This window comes from Myotis myotis, unplaced genomic scaffold (genome assembly GCF_014108235.1).
Source record: "Myotis myotis isolate mMyoMyo1 unplaced genomic scaffold, mMyoMyo1.p scaffold_m19_p_3, whole genome shotgun sequence".
NCBI classification, from domain to species: Eukaryota; Metazoa; Chordata; class Mammalia; order Chiroptera; family Vespertilionidae; genus Myotis; species Myotis myotis.
The window spans coordinates 99,944,825-99,957,646 of NW_023416335.1; positions in this window are offsets into that span (position 1 = coordinate 99,944,825).

The window sequence follows — 12,822 nt, forward strand, 5'->3', positions numbered from 1 at the left end:
TGAAGATGTCAATTAAGTCCATCTGATCTAGTGAGTCATTTAAGATTGCTGTTTCTCTGCTGATTTTTTGTTTAGAGGATTTATCCAGTGGTGTCAGTGGGGTATTAAAATCCCCTACTATGACTGTATTGCTATCGATCCCTCCCTTGATATCTTCCAGACGTTGTTTTATGTATTTGGGTGCTCCTGTATTGGGTGCATATATGTTCATATATCTATCTATATCTTCTTGTTGAATTGCTGCCTTTAGTATTATGTAGTGGTCTTCCTTGTCTTTTGTTATGGCCTGTACTTTGAGGTCTATTTTGTCAGATATAAGTATTGATACCCCAGCTTTTTTCTTATTTTCATTTACCTGAAATTTTTTTTTCCCATCCCTTCACTCTCAGTCTGTGTGAATCCTTTGTTCTGAGGTGGGTCTCTTGCAGACAACAAATATATGGGTCATGTTTTTTTATCCATTCATCTACACTGTGTCTTTTGATTGGAGCATTTAATCCATTTATGCTTAATGGTATTATTGAAAAGTACTTGTTTGTGGTCATTTTTATTCTTAATGTTTGTGTTTCTTCTTGTCTTTCTGTTTCTTCTTTTTACAGCAGTCCCTTTAGCATTTCTTTCATTGCTGGCTTTGTTGTAATAAAGTCTCTTAACCTTTTTTTTGTCTGTGAAGCTCCTGATTCCACCTTCAATTTTGAATGGTAGCCTTGCTGGGTATAGTATTCTTGGATTAATTACCTTGCTTTGCATCACTTTGTATATTTCATTCTATTCCCTTCTTGCCTGGTGTGTTTCTGCTGAGAAGTCAGCTGATATTCTAATAGGAGATCCCTTGTAGGTAACTTTCTGTCTCTCTCTGGCAGCCCTTAAGATTCTTACTTTGTCATTGGTGTTTGCCAATTTAATTATGATGTGTCTTGGTGTTGGTCTTTTGGGGTTCATCTTGTTTGGCACTCTATGTGCTTCTTGGACTTGTGTATTTTTTTTCTTGCCAGTATCAGTATCAGTGGAGGGGGTGTCTTAATTTTTGCTGTCTTGTGCCCTTGGTTGAAATCACACATGCCCAGTGGGGACTCACAATGGCACCCAGGAACCGTCTATTGGGGTGGTGGGGGTCCAGAGGCCTGCATTCTGGAAAAGCGTGACTGTGGTGTCCAGAGTTCTGTAGTTGTAGAGTGGGCAGACAGCTTTTGCTGCTGTCTCTGTGGTTGGATACATGCAATCCCAGTGGCAGTTCACAGGGGCACCTGTGGTGTATTTGCCAGCAGGGTGTTCTGACACACTCTGAAGAGCCCTGGCACTGAAACCACTGGATTGCAGTGTCTGTGGACAGGTATCCCAGAAGAGGGAATTCAGTGTCTCTACAGCCCAGCAGTGCACCCTTGTTTGTTTAAGCGCATGTCTAGCGGGGCTCACAGTGGCGCCCCAGGGCTGCCTGTGGAGCGGTGGTCTTGGGACACCTGCATGCTGGAAAAGCATGCAACTGTAGTATCTAAAGTTCTGAAGCTGTGGGTAGGGAACCTCAGTTTTTGCTGATGCACCTGTGGTGGATAGGCGTGTGTTCCCAGTGGTGGTACACGGGAGCACCCACAGTGAGTTTGCTAGCGCAGGCACACTGAAGTGCTCTGAAGGGCCCTAGAATGCTTAATCAAGGCGTCTTTGGGCAGGTATCCAGGATGGGTGAATTCAGAATTTCTACTGCCCAGGGGAGTGCGTCCCTATTAGTCCAATATCGGACCCAGAAGAGACTCACTGCAGTTTCCCAAAGTGCCCTGTGGATAGATGGGCTCAGGGGGAGTGAGCAACTGTGGTGGTGTAGTTTGCTGGCACTGAGCTCTGACACACTCTGAGCAGCCCGGCGCTGAAGGGCCCTGGAGCGGAAATTGCACAGCTGGGTGTGTGTGGGCAGTAATTCAGGCAGAAGGAATTCAGAATTTCTACTGGGGGGCGGTGCGCCTGTGTCTGTACAAAATCACACCCAGTTGGGGCTCACAGTGACTCCTAAGAGAATTCTATGGAGTGTTGTGCCTCGAAGACCTGTGCGCTGGAGACACGGGAATGCAATGTCGGAGGTCTGCCGCTGGGGAAGAGGAAGCTTGCACTTACTGCTGTGGGCGCAGTGCTCCTTTGGAGGTGGAGATCCCAGGGTTTGGGAGTCTGTGAGTGGGGCAGCAGGATTTTGGCTGGAGTGGCTGCCGGGTCACAGGCAGTGTCCAAGGCCTGTCTGGATGGTGGTGCTGATGAGTCCCTAGAAGAGGCTGCTCTCCCCTTTAAGATGGTGTGGGCTCCATGCCCAAGTCCAGCAGACTGGGGAGTGTCTGCAGCAGTGGTAGTCTCTCCCTACCCAGATAGCCTGTTCTGCCAGCCTCTGCTGCTCCTGCCAGATTTAACTGTTCCTCACTCACTCACACACACACCACACACATCCACACACTCTCCTTTCATCCCCTAACTCACTCACTTCCTATCCCTCACCTCTGTCCTGCCAGCCGCCGTCTTTTTTATCATAGTTTTTATCCACTCTCTTGCGAATACTGTGCTAATGTTTATAAATTTTGCCAAATCTAATAGGGGGAAAATAGCTAATTATTTTCATTTGTTTTACTAATGATTATTATAAACATCTTTACATGTTTCTTCTTTATGAAATGCTACTCATGACCTTTTCCCATTTTTCTCTCTGCTTGTCTTTTCCTTATTAATATAAAGAGCTCTTTGTATACAAAAAAAAAGCCATTAGCCAGTCATATAAATTGAAAATATGGTGTGTGTGTGTGTGTGTGTTTCACTGGCATTCTTTTAAAAATTTAATCATATCAAGTTTACAAAAATATACTTTGGTTTTCTTGTTTTTATTATTATTATTGATTTCAGAGAGAAGAAGAGAGAGGGAGTGAGAGAGAGAAACATCAATGATTGGAGAGAATCATTGATCAGCTGCCTCCTGCACTCCCCCTACTGGAGATTGAACCTGCAACCCAGGTATGTACCCTGACCAGGAATCAAACCATGACTTCATGGTTCAGGATCCATACTCAACCACTAAGCCACTAAGCCAAATCAGCCAGGCTATTTTGGTTTTCTTTGATGATTAGTGTATGTTTTTAATTCCAAAATCTTTAATATATCAGGAATTAATTTTGTTATGTGAGGTAGGAATGAAAATTTACTGCTTCAATTTTTTTCTTCTTCCAAATGGCCAGCAGTGGTTTCTGGAATAATCTGGTTGTAATGCTAACTTTATCTCTCCCATTTTTAAAAGTACTTACTATTTGACTCAAGAAGAGGGCTCATCTGGATCCAGTCACATTCTATCAATCTAAGGACTTCTTCCTCCTCAGCACACTGAATACTTGGCACTTACACCATAGTTCTGAACTCTGTTTCTGGGGTTACATTTATCAGAATCTTTCACTGTGTTTCTGTGTATTTAACACATTAATTTCCTATTTATTGCTATTGACTGAAAATAAATAAGTTATCAGCAAATTATTAGAGCCCCCTTCCTACATCTGCTATAAAAATAGAAATTTATTACCCAGAACTACTTTGTTAACTCACTGGGAATGATTGATCTTTGAACATATTGACTGGTGGTGTATATTTATTTCATGAAGTTCTCACACATTCTCACTCTCTTGTACTCTTTCTCTATATATACATTCTATTCAAGGACAATCTTTCTTAGCAATATGATTGAAGTTATTCAGTTAATGGGCCCTTAGAAATAATTTTATTAAAATCATTAAAATATGGAGAAACTAAGATGGTGGCATAGGGAAACAACAAAATTGCTGCCTCCTACAACAACTTCAAAACACAATAAAAGGACAGAACGGACATCATCCAGAACTTACAGGAGGGCTGGCGAGGTGGAAATTCTACAACTAGAAGAAAAGAGAAAAGCACACTGAGACTCAGAGGAGCTGTGGAAGTAAAGTGCAAAGGTACGGAGGCTTGAGAGTGCGCGGAAAGGGGCTGGTACCTGAGGACGCGGCTGTCTTTTTGAATCGGGAGGGAGTCACAAGCTCCTGACTGCTCTGAACTCCGGTTCCGGGAAGTCTCTCGGGACCCAGGACTCATAAGGGGAGAAACTGGACTGTCTGGCAGCTGGCAGAACTCGGAACTCGAGGGCGGCTTTCCCTCAGAGGTGCTTGCAGCAATTAAATAATCAGGACACTGAGATGCGCTTGGCCCCTTAGGGCAGGGCTGAGACTCCGCCACAGTTCCTTGCTCCGCCCTTTGATTCCCTGAGACCCCACCCCACCCAGGCTTCGGCAGAGGCTTTTGCATATGAATGCCCTGGCCCTTTGCAAACTGAAAATTACCTAAGAAACTGTAGCTGGGCCACAGATGTAGAACTTCCAAGAGAAGGCCCAAGGCCCCACAGCAGCTTGCATTGCTTCACAGCTGGGCCTCATCAGGGCACCTCCAAACTCCAAAAAAGGAAGGGGAATCTGCAGTTCTCTTCATAGCTCCTGCTGGGTAACCTCCCAGAGCCAGTGTACCCAGTGGTCAGAGGGGGACCATCTGGATTACAACTCCTCAGATCCATAAGGGACACACCCAGGGGGCAGACTCAGTGAGCACCAAAGCCCCACTGAAGCAAGTCCTGCCCCAGAAGGGTGTCTTCAGCACAGAAGTTCTCCCACTGCAGAACAGCCGATTCTCACTGCCAATTGGCCTGGAGGTCAATTCCTCCAAGTGATCCTACAACAATCAAGGCATAACTACAACAAGACTGTGCACAAAGCCCACAAGGGGGTGCACCAAGAGTGTCCACCTCAGGTAACGGGGGAGGCTGAGCCACTGGGCCCTACAGGACACCTAGCACACAAAACCACTCTACCAACACAGAGAAGCATAAAAAATGCGGAGACAAAGGAACAGGTCACAAATGACAGAAATGGAGGAAAGCAAATGACTGGATATAGAGTTCAAAACCACGTTTATAAGGTTTTTCAAGAATTTTATGGAAACCGCCGATAAATTTAGTGAGACCCTGGAGGATATGAAAAAGGACCAACTAGAAATTAAGCATACACTGACTGAAATAAAGAATAATATACAGAGATCCAACAGCAGACAAGAGGATCCCAAGAATCAAGTCAAAGATTTGAAATACAAAGAAACAAAAAATACCCAACCAAAAAAGAAAAAAGAAAAAAGATTCCAAAAATATGAAGATAGTGTAAGGAGCCTCTGGGACAACTTCAAGCATACCAACATCAGAATTATAGGGATACCAGAAGAAGAGAGAGGGCAAGATATTGAAAACCTATTTGAAGAAATAATGACAGAAAACTTCCCCTACCTGGTGAAAGAAATAGATTTACAAGTCCAGGAAGCACAGTGAACCCCAAACAAAAGGAACCCAAAGAGGACCACACCAAGACACATCATAATTAAAATGCCAAGAGCAAAAGACAAAGAGAGAAACTTAAAAGCAGCAAGAGAAAGAAAGTCAGTTACCTACAAGGGAGTACCCATACGACTGTCAGCTGATTTCTCAACAGAAACCATGCAGGCCAGAAGAGAGTGGCAAGAAATATTCAAAGTGATGGATAGCAAGAACCTACAACCAAGATTACTTTATCCAGCAAAGCTATCATTCAGAATAGAAGGTCAGATAAAGAGCTTCACAGATAAGGAAAAGCTAAAGGAGTTCATCACCACCAAACCAGCATTATATGAAATGCTGAAAAGTATTCTTTAAGAAGAGGAAGAAGAAAAAGGAACTCTTACCATTTGCCACAGCATGGATGGAACTGGAGAGCGGATAAATACCACATGATCTCACTCATTTGTGGAATACAATGAACAACATAAACTGATGAACAAGGACTGATCCAGAGACAGAGAGGCATTGATTGGACTGTCGGGCCTTGGAGGGAAGGTAGGGGAGGGTGGGGGTAAGGGGGAAAGATCAACCAAAGGACTTATATGCAAGCATATAGGCCTAACCAATGGACACGGACAACGGGGGGGGGGGGGTGAGGGCATGAGCGGGGGGGGGGGGGTAGGGGGTAACATGGGGATAAGGACACATATGTAATATCTTAATCAATAAAAAATATATTTTAAAAAAATCATTAAAATACATGCTTTAATAGAACAAACTCAGAACTTCCTTGAATCTTCCCTTGAATCTCAGAGGGAAGGTGAGGAGGGAGGTGGGTGAGTAGGTAGGAAAATATCGAAAAATGATTTGTATTCATATATGCATAACCCATGGACACAGACAATGGGCCTGGTGCAGGTGGCATGGGTAGGCTAAAAGAGGTTGAAAGGGGGGGAAAAGGGACATATGTACATATGTAATACTTCAACAATAAAGATTTATTTAAAAAATATATATATATATATATATATATATATATATATATATATGCGCTTTAGGTGTTTGTTTTCTGAAATGTTCACATGAATGGGACTCTCAGTTGCTAACAATGCTGGATAAAGGAGCTCTTGTTGTAGTTGTCAGTTTATGTGATCTCTTAGTAACCTTGTATGATCACACTTCACATTTCAACAAACAAGAAAGAACACTTGCAAGATTATACCAGTGGTAATGCCCTCATATCAACAATGCTGAGTATCCCACTCTCTGACCTCTACATCTGATCTTTCTCTACCTCATCCTTACATCTCATCCCTCTATCTAGTACTTTTATTCTAACAATTTTTCAACCTTACAGGACTGAGATCTCCATCCACCGATCCCCTTGACAATGCCTTTCCACCCTCTTTACCTAGCCAAGATTTCCTGGTTCTTCATTATTGTGACTCTTGCACATTCCTCAACTCCCTATCTTCTCTGACAAAGTGAGCAGTGAAACCTCAGTTAAATCTCTGTCTATCAATATTAGCATCTAGGCAGCAGAATCTGATTGAAGAAAAATACACAAACATGTTTGGACTGGTCTCACTTTAGATTCATGACCATGTGCTTCATTTTCCCTGGCAAGAAGTCATGTGCCGATAAACCATCTCTATGTTACATAACAATCCTACATTGCCATAATTTATTCACTCTCCCACCCATAGAAAATTTTTCAAAATTTCTCCTTTCTTCTCCAAACTTTCCTATCTCCCACCATTTCATCTGTCATCTCTTGCATCTGAGCCCATGTGTGCTACCTTCCTTCCTATTACCTGCTCATTCATCTCCACAGCCCTCTGGCCTACTCAATGACATTGCTCTAGTAACTCTACTTACCTCTTTGCATCACAAATCTTTCTGTATAGGATAGTATCTAACAGCATACTAACATGCATACATTCCTCCAATACAAAAAATACCCTATTCTAACTCCATGTGACCCCAGCAACCACCCCATTTCTCACTCCTGTTCATAGCAAAACTCTGATGACTGTTGATTCTTGCTGTCTCTACATCTTCTATTCTTTCTTGGACCTTGACAATCAGGCTTGTATCCTCACCAGGCTACCCAAACCATTATTCTCAATAAGTAATTTTCACTACTTGCAATTAAAGCCCAATCTAGTTGCCTAGATTACTGAGTGTACTAATTGAACTCTCTGCTTCTGCTATTGTTCCCTATAGTCTAAGTTCTGCGAGGCTGTCAGACTGGTCCTTTTATAACGTTCATCAGATCATATGCCTCCTCTGCTCTATGTTATACTGGCTTCCATCTAGTAAGAAACCAAAGTCTTCACAGTGGCTTCTGAGGATCTACATCATATTGCACCCCATTTTCTCCTCCTTCATTCCACTGCAGCCTCACTGGCCCTCTTGCTGTTCCTCAAATACACCAAGTTCATTCTCACCTCAGAGCCTTTGCAGTTCTTGGACCTTTTACCAGGAATGCTCTCATCCCAGATCACCAAACGGCTTGCTCTTTCATTTTAGTCAAGTTTCTTCTGAATGCTAACTTCTCAAAGAATCACCCCTAACCTACCTGTCTAAAAGAATATCCCAGCTGCATACTGCTCCTCCTTCCTTAAGATATTTATCACAACTCATGACTCTCTGACATGGAATTTTATATTTATTTATTCAAGTTTCTGGAAGATGGGGAGTTTGCTAGATAGTGTCTTTCCCATAGAGGATACTCAATAAATTTGTGTTTGCTATTCTCAAAACTACCTGGTACTGGCACAAGAACAGACATATAGACCAGTGGAACAGAACAGAGAACCCAGAAGTCAACACAAGCCATTATGCTTAATTAATATTTGACAAAGGAGGCAAGAGCATACACTGGAGTCCAGACAGTCTCTTCAATAAATGGCTTTGGGAAAATTGGAGAGATAAATGCAAAAAAATGAAACTAGATCACCAACTTACACCATACACAAAAATAAACTCAAAATGGATAAAGAACTTAAACATAAGATGGGAAAGCATAAAAATCTTAGAAGAAGCCATAGGCAGCAAAACAGCAGACATTTGTTATAGCAATATCTTTACCGACACAACTCCTAGGGCAATGGAAATGAAGAAGAAAATAAACAAATGGGACCACATCAAAATAAAGAGCTTCTGCACAGCAAAAGAAACCATCAACAAAACAAGAAAGCCCACTGCATCGGAGAACATATTTGCCAATGTTATCTCCAATAAGGGTTAAATCTCCAAAATTTATAGGGAACTCACACTGAAAAGGAAAATGGGGGTGAGGGGGGGGGTGCTTACAACCTAGTTCAGTATCTGGTTAAAACTGTAGTCTTACTTCCCCATTCTGACTGACCCCAGGGGCCTTCCATAGCTGACTTGGGCAGAGCTGCAGAGCATACCCCCAAGGTCCCATCAAGACTGACTTGGGCAGAGCTTCAGGGACTCTCAGGGGCCCACCACAGGAGGAGATATATAGGTCAGAGCCTCCCCACGAGTTCAGTTCTGGCTTTGGATCTGGAATTCCCATGGACTAGCAGATCTGCGAAATAAAGGTTAAACTTTCCTCCCTCAAATTGCTAGCTGATCGTTCTCCTGTGCATTCTGCCACAACAATAAAACCTAACAAAAGGAAGATAAACAATCCAATCAAAAAATGGGCAAAGGACTGGTACTGGCACAAGAACAGACATATAGATCAATGGAATAGAATAGAGACCCCAGAAATCTGCCCAGACCAATATGCTTAATTAATATTTGACAAAGGAGGCAGGAACATACAATGGAGCCAAGATAGTCTTTTCAATAAATGGTGTTGGGAAAATTGGACAGATACATGCAAGAAAATGAAACTAGACCACCAACTTACACCATACACAAAAAAAAACTCAAAATGGATAAAGGACTTAAATATACGATGGGAAACCATAAAATACTAGAAGAATCCAAAGGCAACAAAATCTCAGACATATGTCGAAGCAATTTCTTCACCGATACAGATCCTAGGACATTGGAAACTAAAGAGAAAATAAACAAATGGGACTACATCAAAATAAAAAGTTTCTGCACAGCAAAAGAAACCATCAACAAAACAACAAGAAAGCCCACTACATGGGAGAACTTATTTGCCAATGCTATCACTGATAAGGGTTTAACCTCCAAAATTTATAGGGAACTCATACAACTCAACAAAAGGAAGATAAACAATCCAATCAAAAAATGGGCAAAGGACCTAAATAGACACCTTTTAAAAGAGGACATTCAGAAAGCCAAGAGACATATGAAAACATGCTCAAAGTCACTAATCATCCGAGAGATGCAAATCAAAACAACAATGAGGTACCATCTCACACCTGTCAGAAAGACTATCATTAACAAATCAACAAATGACAAGTGCTGGAGAGGATGGGAAGAAAAAGGAACACTTGTGCACTGCTGGTGGGAATGCAGACTGGTGCAGCCACTATGGAAGACAGTATGGAGTTTCCTCAAAAAACTACAAATGGAACTCCCATTTGACCCTGTGATCCCACTTCTAGGAATATATCCCAAGAAACCAGAAACACCAATCAGAAAGGATATATGCACCCCTATGTTCATAGCAGCACAATTCACCATAGCTAAGATCTGGAAACAGCCTAAGTGCCCATCAGTAGATGAATGGATTAGAAAACTGTGGTACATCTACATGATGGAATACTATGCTACTGTAAAAAAGAAGGAACTTTTACCATTTGCAATGGCATGGATGGAACTGGAGAGCATCATGCTAAGTGAAATAAGCCAGTCAATGAAGGAAAAATACCACACGATCTCACTTATTCATGGATAATAGAGACCATTATAAACTTTTGAACAATAAGAGATACAGAGGCAGAGCTGCCGCAAACTGATTGTCAAACTGCAGTGGGAAGGCCGGGGAAGGTTGGGGGGCAGGGACGGGGTAAGAGATCAACCGAAGGACTTGTATGCATGCATATAAGCATAACCAATGGACATAAGACACTGGGGGGTAGGGGAGGCCAGGGGATTGTCAAGGGCGGGGCAAAAAAAAAAAGGAGACATATGTAATACTCTTTGTAATACGTTAAGCAATAAAAAAAAAAAAATTACCGAACAAACAAGGTAAACGATAAAAAAAAAAAAAGATAAACAATCCAATCAAAAAATGGGCAAAGGATTTAAATAGACACCTCTCAAAAGAGGATATTCGGAAAGCCAAGAGACATATGAAAACATGCTCAAAGTCACTAATCATCTGAGAGATGCAAATCAAAACAACAATGAGGTACCATCTCACACTTGTCAGACTGGCTATCATCAACAAATCAACAAACGACAAGTGCTGGAGAGGATGTGGAGAAAAAGGAACACTCGTGCACTGCTGGTGGGAATGCAGATTGGTGCAGCCACTATGGAAGAGAGCATGGAGTTTCCTCAAAGAAATAAAAATGGAACTCCCATTTGACCCTGTGATCCCACTTCTAGGAATATATCCCAAGAAACCAGAAACACCAATCAGAAAGGATATGTGCATCCATATGTTCATAGCAGCAAAATTCACCATAGCTAAGATCTGGAAACAGCCTAAGTGCCCATCAGTAGATGAATGGATTAGAAAATTGTGGTACATCTACACAATGGAATACTATGCTTCTGTAAAAAAGAAGGAACTCTTACCATTTGCAATGGCATGGATGAAACTGGAGAGCATCATGCTAAGTGAAATAAGCCAGTCAATGAAGGAAAAATACCACATGATCTCACTCATTCATGGATAATAAAGACCATTATAAACTTATGAACAATAATAGATACAGAGGCAGAGCTGCCTCAAACTGATTGTCAAACTGCAGCGGGAAGGCTAGGGAAGGTTGGGGGGCAGGAGGGAGGGGGGTAAGTGATCAACCGAAGGACTTGTATGCATGCATATAAGCATAAACAATGGACATAAGACACTGGGGGGTAGGGGAGGCCAGGGGATTGTCAAGGGCGGGGGGGAAAAAAGGACACATATGTAATACACTTTGTAATACTTTAAGCAATAAAACAATTTCAAAAAATGGGCAAAGGACATAAATAGACACTTTTCAAAAGAGGACATATGAAAACATGCTCAAAGTCATTAATCATCCAAGAGATGCAAATCAAAACAACAATGAGGTAACATCTCACACCTGTCAGAAAGACTATCATTAACAAATCAACAAAAGACAAGTGCTGCTCCCCATTAAAATACCAACGGCATATTTCACAGACCTAGAACGAACTCTCCAAAAATTCATCTGGAATAAAAAAAGACCCTGAATAGCTGCAGCAATCCTGAGAAAGAAGAACAAAGTAGGAGGGATCTCAATACCAGATATCAAGCTGTATTACAAAGCCACTGTTCTCAAAACTGCCTAGTACTGGCACAAGAACAGACATAGATCAATGGAACAGAGTAGACAACCAGAAATTAACCCAAACCACTATGCTCAATTAATATTTGACAAAGGAGGCAAGAACATAAAATGGAGTCAAGACAGTCTCTTCTATAAATGGTGTTGGGAAAATTGGACAGATACATGCAAAAAGAAAATAAACTAGACCACCAACTTACACCATACACAAAAATAAACTCAAAATGGATAAGGGACTTAAACATAAGACAAGAAACCATAAAAATATTAGAGGAATCCACGGGCAGCAAAATCTCAGCCAGATGCCGAAGCAATTTCTTCACCAATACAGCTCCTAGGGCAATGGAAACTAAAGAGAAAATAAACAAATGGGACTACATCAAAATAAAAAGCTTTTGCACAGCAAAAGAAACCATCAACAAAACAACAAGAAAGCCCACTGCATGGGAGAACATATTTGCCAATGTTATCACCGATAAGGGTTTAATCTCCAACATTTATAGGGAACTCATACAACTTAACAAAAGGAAGATAAACAACCCAATCAAAAAATGGGCAATGGACCTAAATAGATACTTTTCAAAAGAGGACATAAGGAAGGCCAAGAGACATATGAAAACATGCTCAAAGTCACTAATCATCTGAGAGTTGCAAATCAGAACGATGGTGAGATACCATCTCACACCTGTCAGAATGGCTATCATCAACAAATCAACAAATGACATGCTGGCGAGGATTCGAAGAAAAAGGAACCCTCATTCACTACTGGTGGGAATGCAGACTGGTGCAGCCACTGTGGAGAACAGTATGGAGTTTCCTCAAAAAACTACAAATGGAACTCCCATTTGACCCAGTAATCCCACTTCTAGGACTATATCCCAAGAAACCAAAAATACCAATCAGAAAAGATATCTGCACCCCTATGCTCATGGCAGCACAATTTACCATAGCTAAGATTCAGAAACAGCCTATGTGCCCATCAGCAGATGAGTGGATTAAAAAGCTGTGGTACATCTACACAATGGAATAAGACGCTGTGGTAAAAAAGAAGGAATTCTTACC